The sequence below is a fragment of the Musca vetustissima genome, unplaced genomic scaffold (genome assembly GCF_032173495.1).
Source record: "Musca vetustissima isolate MV318-11 ecotype Yass unplaced genomic scaffold, APGP_CSIRO_Mvet_v1 utg135630, whole genome shotgun sequence".
Taxonomy (NCBI): Eukaryota; Metazoa; Arthropoda; class Insecta; order Diptera; family Muscidae; genus Musca; species Musca vetustissima.
Genome location: NW_026888848.1, coordinates 55421 through 66504, shown reverse-complemented (window position 1 = coordinate 66504; position 11084 = coordinate 55421).

Here is an 11084-nt window from a genome sequence, read left to right as displayed (position 1 = left end):
AGTCAGGATCACTGTTGAGGTAAAAGATTGATTTTTAAGATGTTTTGAAAATTGGTACTTCTATGTACTAAATTTAGTACAATTTCAATTGTGGGTGAACCGATTGAGTTGGAATCCTGAAATTTGGATTTGGGATAACTGTGGGGGTGTGTATGGGGTATGTAGGAAGTTTTGGTGCAATTTGAATTGTTCATTTGACACAAAATATTGCACAGCGTAACGAATTATATCCTAATTGATGTATGCAAAGTTTTGGAATCGGTTTAAATTTTATATATATTTTTGTCCGATAGCTCTTTTTCGATTGAGACACAATTTTGCATAACGTATTGATATGAGTCAAGAATGGTGTGTGTTAAGGTGTTGAAATCAGTACAGATTTAGATATAGCTTTCATATATGTTTTCGTCCGTGGTGCATCATAGTGCCTATGTTGGTTCGATTTACACGAAATTTGGCAGAGGGTAGTGTACATGTGAGCATCTCTAGTCGCACCAGTCTCTAAATTGTCTTAAACGGGTTTGGAGCAAAGACATGGGTCTAAAATCAATATTTCGATGATGCACTTTTATTCCGAAGGCTGATGGCTTACCATACTCGTTTTTACCGTAGCCATAAGGATTCAAATCTTGGATGAAGTTAATACCAATGAAGAGAATGTACCTTTGATTAGCCTCCCTGTTGTGTGCGATGTTTACGTTTGGAAGAAATATTACGATGTGCAAAGTTTGAATCAAGTCAGTTATCCCTTCTACAATTACCGTGCACAACAGCCACACTGACGGACATTTGTAATTCCACATGGGTCTAAAATCAATATTTCGATGATGCACTTTTATTCCGAAGGCTGATGGGTTACCATACTCGCTTTTACCGTAACCATAAGGATTCAAATCTTGGATGAAGTTAATACCAATAAAGATAATATACCTTTGATTAGCCTCCCTGTTGTAATATTACATTACAGCCATTAAAAAGTGTAAAATAGAGGTTGTACAATGTTTGATTCAGATCGGATATTTCGTTCGCATAATTTTCAGTACAACCTTGAACATTTTGTGTGCGATGTTTACGTTTGGAAGAAATATTACGATGTGCAAAGTTTGAATCAAGTCAGTTATCCCTTCTACAATTACCGTGCCCAACAACCACACTGACGGACATTTGTAATTCCACTACAAAGTGTCTGAAACGAAAATATGGAGTCTAAAACTAAATAATAGTAGTGATTTTATTTCATTTATTTATTTGTGTTTCGAAATTATTGTCAATTGAATTTATTTTTTGTTTGCATTTATTTCATATGGAAATTTTATATTTAAATTTCGAATTTTGTCAAATGGACATAATATAAAAATATCAAACAATCAAAGCGAGATGCAAGAAAATATGAACAAGCTCGTTATAACGAACAATAACAACAATTTAATCTACTTATTTTAAAAATATTCTGCGAGGAACTTTAGTCCTGTTCAAGGAAACGGAATGTCACATTGCAACCAGTTTTATTGGAACATCAAATCGGTAAATATTTGCAAGGAAATTTGTTTATTGAATAACATTTTGCAGAACCAATTTTTAAATTAATTTTGAGGCAACTTCACCTAATATATACTCAACGTCAACGATTTGTATATGCTGAAACTCAACAATACCCTTGGTGATCGACATATTAATGATGATATGTAGGAGATTTCCTCATAGTTAGTGGTTATCAAATGAACTAGATGATGAACTTTGGAACAAAGGTAAGTTGTCTTCATTATACCCTTCACCACACTGTGGCACAGGGTATTATGTCTTTGTGCATATGTTTGTAACAGACAAAAGGAATCGAGATAGACCCATGGTTCCTTTTGAGAATATGCATAGAATCACTTTCTGAGTCGATTTACGCATGTCCGTCTGTCCCTCTGTCCGTCCGTCCATGTGAACAAAGTACAGGTCGCATTTATGATTCGATTTGGTTGAAATTTGACATTGGAGAAAATCGGTTCAGATTTAGATATAGCTCGCATATAAAGTTTCGTCTGATGTTTTGTGAATGATGCACCAAACTCCCAATATTTGTCCGATTGAGCAAAATTTTGCATAGCGAATGCAACTGAGGAAAAAATGATGTGTGATAAGGTTTGTTTAAATCGGTTCAGTTTTAGATATATGTCTTATATATATTTTCATTCGATTTTATGTAAATGGTGCACCGAAGGGCCTATGTTTTTTTTTAGATTTACACGAAATTTGGCAGAGGGTGTTAAATTGAATATAGTGTAATAACAAAAAAACAAATGGTGTATGCAACGGTTGCTCAATTTGGTCCCATACATAATTTTACTTGATTTTATACAAGTGGTACACCAAGGAATCCAAGTCTGCCCGTTTGAAATGCAATTTTCCATTTATTTCTGAATGGCATGTGTAAGAGGTTTTTTTCAATTGGTTCAAATATCTATCTAGATAGCACATTTAATTTCGCCCGATTCCATCTCAATGATCCTCCAAAGATTCTATGTCTGTCCTATCTACAGGATATTGTATATATTCACATATCTTGTCTGTACCCAAAGTGGACCCGCTCGACTTTTAAACTTTCCTTGCTGGTTTTTTTAATAAATTTTTAAAATTCGTTAAATACACCGAATCTAACTTAATATAAACTACGAAAGTATATTCGCAATTTAAAATATAAATACATACATGGAACAAAAATCTTACGCTGACTCATGAATTGTAGGTGTTCAAACGAACCACCACTACGCTGTTTAAATAATACCCCATAAAATATATTAACCAACTTTGTAAAGAACTTAAACTTATAATAATTTACTTATGCTAATTGTTTTTCTATGTCCACTAAAACGTTGCTTTTGTTTTAATTTATTTAATTAGAAAATCATGACCCGGAAGATATAAGCAATTGTTTGCTTAATTCCCAATAAGACACCTAAGTGCTACTATTATTGTAAATATTTCAAGGTGCCGGCAAATAAATTCACAATTCATTTGAAACAACCACATTATTTCAATTGTTGTTGTATTAACGATTTATTACGTTTAGTTGCTGCTCTACTGGAAAAGAGATCATTTTAGTTGGCATTCCCTTGTGGAAACACTGCAGACAGTAGTGTTCAATATAGACGATCTGTCAATGTTTTCAATGCATCTTTGATGTCAAGATGCCGGGAGTTGGTTTGAAGGCATTGACAACGATCTTTAATATACTTAACGAATGAGGGGTTTATATATTTCTAATGGTTATTTTTATGCAAAATCTACATGGATAATAGAGTGGATAATATTTAAAACAATTAGCTTTTCATAAATGGCAACGAAATGTGTATGCGACATATGCATATTGTTGGGTCTGTTAATTTATGATTTTTTATTTATGAGCTGTATATGTTTTGATGATCATCAAAATAATTATATTTATCTAACCCTATAAACTATATATGAGTAATCTCTTCTATTGTATTCACCTACTTTATTCATTAACTACTCCGTAAACCCACTCCGTTTTTTTATACCCTTCACCACACTGTGGTACAGGGTATTATGTCTTTGTGCATATGTTTGTAACAGGCAAAAGGAAACGAGATAGACACGTGGTTCCTTTTGAGAATATGAATGGAATCACTTTCTAAGTCGATTTATGCATGTCCGTCCATCCGTCCGTCTGTCAGTCGATTTTTAATTGTAAACAAAGCACAGGTTACATTTATGATCCAAATTGGATGAAATTTGGCATAGATCATTCATTCGGTCCAAGGACGAATCCTATTGAAATTGGGAAAAATCGGTTCAGATTTTGATATAGCTCCCACATATAATTTCGTCCGATTTAAGGTAAATGGTGTACCAAAGTCCCTATATTTCTTCCGATTTGCACGAAATTTGGCATAGCGTACATAATAAGGTCTAGAATGATGTGTGTTAAGTTTCCTGGAAATCGGTCCAGATTTAGATATAGCTCCCATATATATTTTCATCCGATTTAATGGAAATGGTGCGGCAGAGTCCCTATATATCATTCGATATGCACCAAATATCACACAGCATAACGAATTGGGTCTAGAATGATTTTAGTCCGATTTAATATAAATTGTGCACCACAGTCCACATATAACTTTCGTACTGAACTTAGTATAACCTAGAAGTTAGATATAAATGCTGCACCGGACTCCCCAGGTGGGTCCGATTGGCACCAAATTTTGCACAACTTATTGAAGTTGTTATGAGATAACATATAGCAAGTTTTGTTGAAATCGGTTCAGATTTAGATATAGTTCCTATATATAGTTTCGTCAGATTTTAAGTAAAAGGTGCACCCAAAGACCCAAAGTTATATAATTTATATAACCTAGCATGTGGAAGGTTTTATTGAAACGCTTCAAATTTGGATAGAGCTACCATACAGATTTTCTCCCGATTTTAAGTAAATGATGCACCAACAACTCAAAATATGGCCATCTTCTGTGAAAAGTTTTGATGAAATCGGCTTAGATTTCGATATAGCTTCTATAAATATTTTCGTCCGATTTTAAGTAAATGGTGCACCAAACACCTCATGTTTATCAGATATGTGTCCAAATAATCAACGGGTGTCCGATTGATATATGCTTTAAATTGATTTACATATGGGTCGATTACGGATGGCAACCGTAGTTGCGTCGCCAGTTGCCAAATTTGCATTATGGATGACAACTGTTGTCAACTTCAGTTGCTTCAAATATAAATTTTCGGCAAACATTTATTTCTGGTTGCTGTTTATAATAACTGAACTTTGTAGGCTTCCCATAATGGTTAATATTACTACAAAAGAACCATTTGAAGTCCTTATTGCCCGGATGGGAGCTCACCCAAATGTAGCACACGTCGTGCGGCGTGGAAGGCCATTTCAGAATACCTTAACTGCTATGGCCCACCAACACGCATTCCAAATGAATGGCAGAAAGTGGTGAACATCTTATTTTGGGTCCATGACATGTACTTGTGTATCATCAATACATCCGACAACACCCTGGAACTTAGTTTTCGAATAAAAAAAATTATTCTTCCCTTTTTCCTCCTCCGTTAATTTGGATACAATCAAAATTTTACACAGTTTTTCCTCTATTAGCCGGATAACTTCGGCGAAAACCACCGACATTGTCGGTTGAACCATGCCAAGGTTGAATTCATTGCTATGGGACTTTTGAAAACTTCCCTCCACAAAAAACATCAGAGCTGCACACATTTTTAAGAGAGGAGGAATTGCTGTTGGCCGTCATCTATGTACACTACGGCATCTTTTGGTAGTCGAATATACGCCTTCAAGCTAATATGAGCAATTGGTTGAACATTTCTCTAAACGTCAGCATCTACTCACAGAACTGATGGTAGTTCTAATAGATTTATCTCTTAAATGCCTTCTAATAAATGACACACCTTGAACATAATTTTCATCATCAAAACATAGTTCCACTGAGCTTATCATCACATATAATTAGATTTTCCGATATATATATATATATATATATATATATTTTTTTTTTTTTTTTTTTTTTTTTGTTACAATATTTCCAGTTGTAGAAATGTCAAAACAGTATTATCGACAGCAACTGAGAAAAGTTGCTATTCATAATGTTAAGTTTTATTTCAATTGCGTTGCCAGTGGAACTCGCAACTGGAGTTTGGTTGCTTTCCATAATCGACCCAATAATTTTGTCTCATTGTAAGAAGCAACTCTATATCTGACGAAATGAAAAAATTAGTATAGGTTGTAGAAATATAAGTTTATGGGCCCAATTGCATTTTACTGATCCTTCAAAAATGCGACGTATGTTGAATATACCCAAAGTGGTGAAGGGTATCATATAGTCGGCCCCGTCCGACTTTACTACTTTCCTTACTGGTTTTTGCTACGCTTGTTAATTGTATTTTAAAATTTAGATTTGTATACCCTTCACCACACTGTGGTACGGGGTATTATGTCTTTGTGCATATGTTTGTAACAGGCAGATGGAAACGAGATAGGCACATTGTTCATTTTGAGAATATGCATAGAATCAATTTCTAAGTCGATTTATGCATGTCCGTCCTTCTGTCCATGTTAAATTGTACCAGTCGCATTTATGACCCCAATTGGATGAAATTTGGCAGAGTTCATTTATTTGGCCCAAGGACGAACCCTATTGAAATTGGGTAAAAATGGGTTCAGATTTAGATATATTTTCGTCCATTTAATGTTAATGGAGCACTAAAGTCCTCATATTTCTTTCGATTTGCATGAAATTTGGCATAGCGAATTGAATTGATGTCTGCTGAGATTCGTGAAAATCGGTTAAGATTTAGATATAACTCCCATATATATTTTCATTCGATTTTAGGTAAATGGTAAACTCCACATATTTGCCAAATTGTATTTTGTTGAATTTGGTACAGATGCATACATAGCTTCCATATATATTTTGAACAGTGCGGCATACCAAATTGCGTGTAATTTCATTTCATACATACGTGGAATTTACAAAATTGGTGAATGTTTCTTTAAACTTTTCTTTAAACTTTTACCTTTCTCTTAGTTTAAATATATATATATTACCATTTGAATATTTTGTTCGATAAAATCCGTTACTCCTTTCGAAAGTTACCAAACGCACCAACCAGCCAAACAGAGATACGGATATTGCTATATCGACTTCCATAATTGTTTTAAATTTCCAAACTAATTGTATGTCAATTATATATAAATCATTTATTGTGGACATAACAAAACTGTGCAAACAGACTACAAAATTAAAAGAGAATACTAAAACCGGCACTGAGAATCTGTGAAATTGCCATTGGCATTTGTTTGCTTATTCATGCTTATTAGTCGTTGTGAATGTGGATTAAAAATGCAAATATCAATTTTCAATTTAACTGTCCGTTCAACAAGTTAATCACCAATTTAAATAAAGTCAACATTCGCCGATTAATAGTTGGTGAATTGCTCCCGGGGATGTTAGTTTTTAGTTAGTAATTTATTCACAATGGTATATGCAACGGGATTGGTGCGACATTTTCGAATGCATTGAATATTTGTCTGACATACGGATAATCATATTGTTACGTGGCTACTACTGTTCTAATTAAGAGTTTAGAAATGTCAGTGTCACGTTTCACAGTAAGATGACAATAATTAAATTTAATGTAGTAGAATGAGAGTTATGTGAAAATGGATGAGAACAAGCGACACCAGTAAGGAAAGTAGTAAAGTCGGACTGGGCCGTCTATATGATACCATTCACCACTTTGGGTATATTCTACATATGTATCCTAACATACGTCGCCTTTCCGAAGGAACATTGACGTGAAATTAAACGAAGTTAAATATGTGATCTTTATCTAATTGTAAATTCATTCTGCTACATATACTAAATTTTGTAAATCGATTTAAAGCAATATTGACACACGCTATTTGTTATGCTGCACTGTTTTAAATTTAATGTCAATCACATGAATATGTCGAAATTAAATATACTCAGGAGGAGCAGTACTCAGGAAGATATACTCAGGAGGAGCAGTACGAGATTGGCAAAAAGCTGCGAAAAAAAAAGTGGAAGAACTGTATAGGAAATAAGATTTTTTTTTTGAAAACAAAACCAGGAATTGCCAGATACGCCGTTAGTATTGATTGAAAGATCATCTTCCGATATCATTGGACGTCCACAAAAAGATATTTCGGAGTGTTGCAAAAAAAACGCAAGTTAAGAAGATGTGCCATCAGAAGCATTGTTGGTAGCTGCAAGCTTCAGCTTGAATAAAGGTGGAAAACGTAGTGCTTAACAGGTGGTGTCAATGCTAAATGCCGACGAAGAGTTTAGCGTCTACCGACAACATTTTCTGGTGAAAAAACACTGGCGCTATTTGTAGATTTTGGACATACTGAGTACACATGGAATTTTTCAAAGAGAACCGCTAAAGGGCAAAACGCCGATATATACATGCTACGACAAACTGCGTTGTGCGAAAAAAATGCTATCCTAGCATCACGGTCACTGATCATTTCGCTGAAGTACCATTGCAAAGAATAGTGGACCATACGATTATTGAAGCACACCCAGAAAGTTTTCAAAACCATATTGAAAATAATAATAACACCCAATTAAATGCTACCTATAAATGGGGTTGTGATGGCAGCAGCGGCCATTCTACTTACAGGCAAAAATTTAATAACTTTGATGGAGACATGATGGATCAATATTGATTTTCAATTTGTATGGTACCATTGATAGTGCAGAAAGAACCGACAGCTTTATTGAAAAACAATCGGCCTTCTTCTACCGATATTGTCGACCCATTAAATTATTTTACGAGACTTGTCTCGCAGAGAAAATCAAAACATTAACAGCCTATTTTTAAATATTTTTCCAACATTTGTGGGTACCTTAAGAATTCGCCCCCCTTCGTACGTCCCTGGTGGAGGGTATAATATCACTTCTTTTGTACAAGTATACACCTTGCGGATTATAGCAAAGTCTAGCATAGTATTTTATTCTGATCAAGTAAATGTATTACTTGTGGGTTTTTCGACTAATATTTCGAAGTCGCAAAGTCAATGTGCTTTCTATAATATGCTGGAATCTCGATTTTACTTATCATCTGGGATATAATTAGTATTTTACGGATAATAAATATATTTTTTATTCGATGCAGTATTAAATGGTTGACTGTTAACCAAGTGATTATATAATTTAAATAATTATATGGCTGTCATTTGTAATCAAAAATTTACGTTTGCTTATCATATTAGATCAATTTTAAACTCTTAAAATCAAATATACAGTGACAAAGAAAAGTATGAACACATTAAATAAATAATAATAAATATATTTTAAAAATGAATCGCATATTTAAAAAAACCCAGTAAGGAAAGTAGTAAAGTCGGACGGTGCCGACTATATGATACCCTTCACCACTGTGGGTATATTCAACAGATGAATCTTAACAGACGTCGAAGGACCATTAACATGACGAAAATATATATGGGAGCTATATCTAAATCTGGACCGATTTTCAGGAAACTTAACACACATCTTTCTTGGCCTATTTCATTACGCTGTACAAAATTTCGTGCAAATCGAAAGATATATAGGGACCGTTTATATTAAATCGGACGAAAATATATATGGGAGCTATATCTAAATCTGACGGACGGACGGACATGCATAAATCGACTCAGAAAGTGATTCTATGCATATTCTCAAAAGGAACCATGTGTCTATCTCGTTTCCTTTTGCCTGTTACAAACATATGCACAAAGACATAATATCCTGTACCACAGAGTGGTGAAGAGTATAAAAAAACAATGCTTTGCAAAAATCATATAGTAATACTTTTAAGACCTCAAGTCTCAACTAATATTTTTAAAATGTCGGTTTAAAAAAATGAATATAAACTTTCTTGTGTGACTGTAATATTGTATCAAACATACCTGTTTAGTAAACGAAATACGACACCCCAAATATATTTTCAAAACTTAAATTAATTTAAAATAAAAATAAATTTCCACTAATGAATTTACCAACAAAAGTGTTAACAACATTTCCAATCAGTCAACGAACTAAAAATTAATTTCAATTAATTGACACACGTTCGAACATCAATTAATACCGCCTTATTTTTTATGCAGAAGAAACAGAGAAATTTGAATACGACCATTTATGAAAAATAACTTTGTTTGATGGAATTTATTTCAAACATAAACATATATGTAAATCGCATAGTGATATACGATGTAAATACGAATATTACTAAATACTAATACTAGTACCCCCCTTTTTGGATTTTAATTTTTCAAGATTTTCAATGTGCTGGTAAGTCAATACCAATGCTTGTTAAGGTTTGTAACTTTGCACATATATATTTCAAGATTTAAAAGAGATGAAAAATAATTTACAAAAAAAATTTGTAATTGTTTTGTGGTTGTTTTTTGTAATTAAAGAGAAGTCCTTATTTTTGATGGCGGGCATGATAACTCCTCACTGGAACATCGGAATCCGTAAATTCCAACGGTGTTAGAAAGAGTACATGTCGGGCTTTTGTATGAACTAGGATTATTGACTTCGCTCTAAAATTAACAAAATGCCGGACCTTTGAAAAAATATTTTTGGAAAATCGCCGATTTTTGACCAAAAACCAACATAAAAAATAAGGAAGATCTTCACCGATTGGCTTTATCCTAGTTCATACGATAGCTATACACTCACAGAGAAACGTGTAAAAATTTGGAATCGATTGGGTTCATATTCCTCAAGGGATATTCATATTCCTCAAGTGAAGGAAGACTGCTAAATCGGCGAGATAGGCGTTCAACCTTAATTCAACTATAGGACCCGACACCATGATCGTACAATCATCTGCATACGTAACGATCTCAGTGTCATCTGAACGGCGTGGAATACCGGGGGGTCCGAACTTTCGTGGCGGATATTTTCATATTCCTCAAGTGAAAGAAGTCTGCTAAATCGGCGAGATAGGCGTTCAGGACCCGACACCATGTTCGTGCAATCATCTGCATACGTAACGATCTCAGTGCCATCTGAACGGCGTGGAATACCGGGGGTTCGAACTTCTTATTCCGGACTTCACGTGCGACTGGCGTCCACACATATACTTGATTGTACAACGTTTCAAACATAGCCCGATGTCCACAAACAATGTGACATGATTGACTGTATCAAATGCTTCAGATAGGTGAAGTGCTACCAACACTGCCTGGCTTCCTTAGCGAGGCCACCTGAGTAGGGTGTCCGACAGTCGACTCAACAGTATACAACATAATTACATATTTATTTGTTATAAAATGTTTTTTTTTTTTCAAGCAATTTGTCACCGTAGCCAATTTACTATCAAAATAAATATTCATAAGGGACTTTGTGCGGCTAACTTATGATATGTGGTCAAATATTTAAAATTTTCACATATAAATTCCAAAAATTACAAAAACAAAATCAAATTAACGAAACAAATACACAATTTATATTCATGTTTTTTTCTGTTTACCGTTAACAAATATTTCACAATCATTCAAAATAGATTACAAAATAATTTTCAATAAT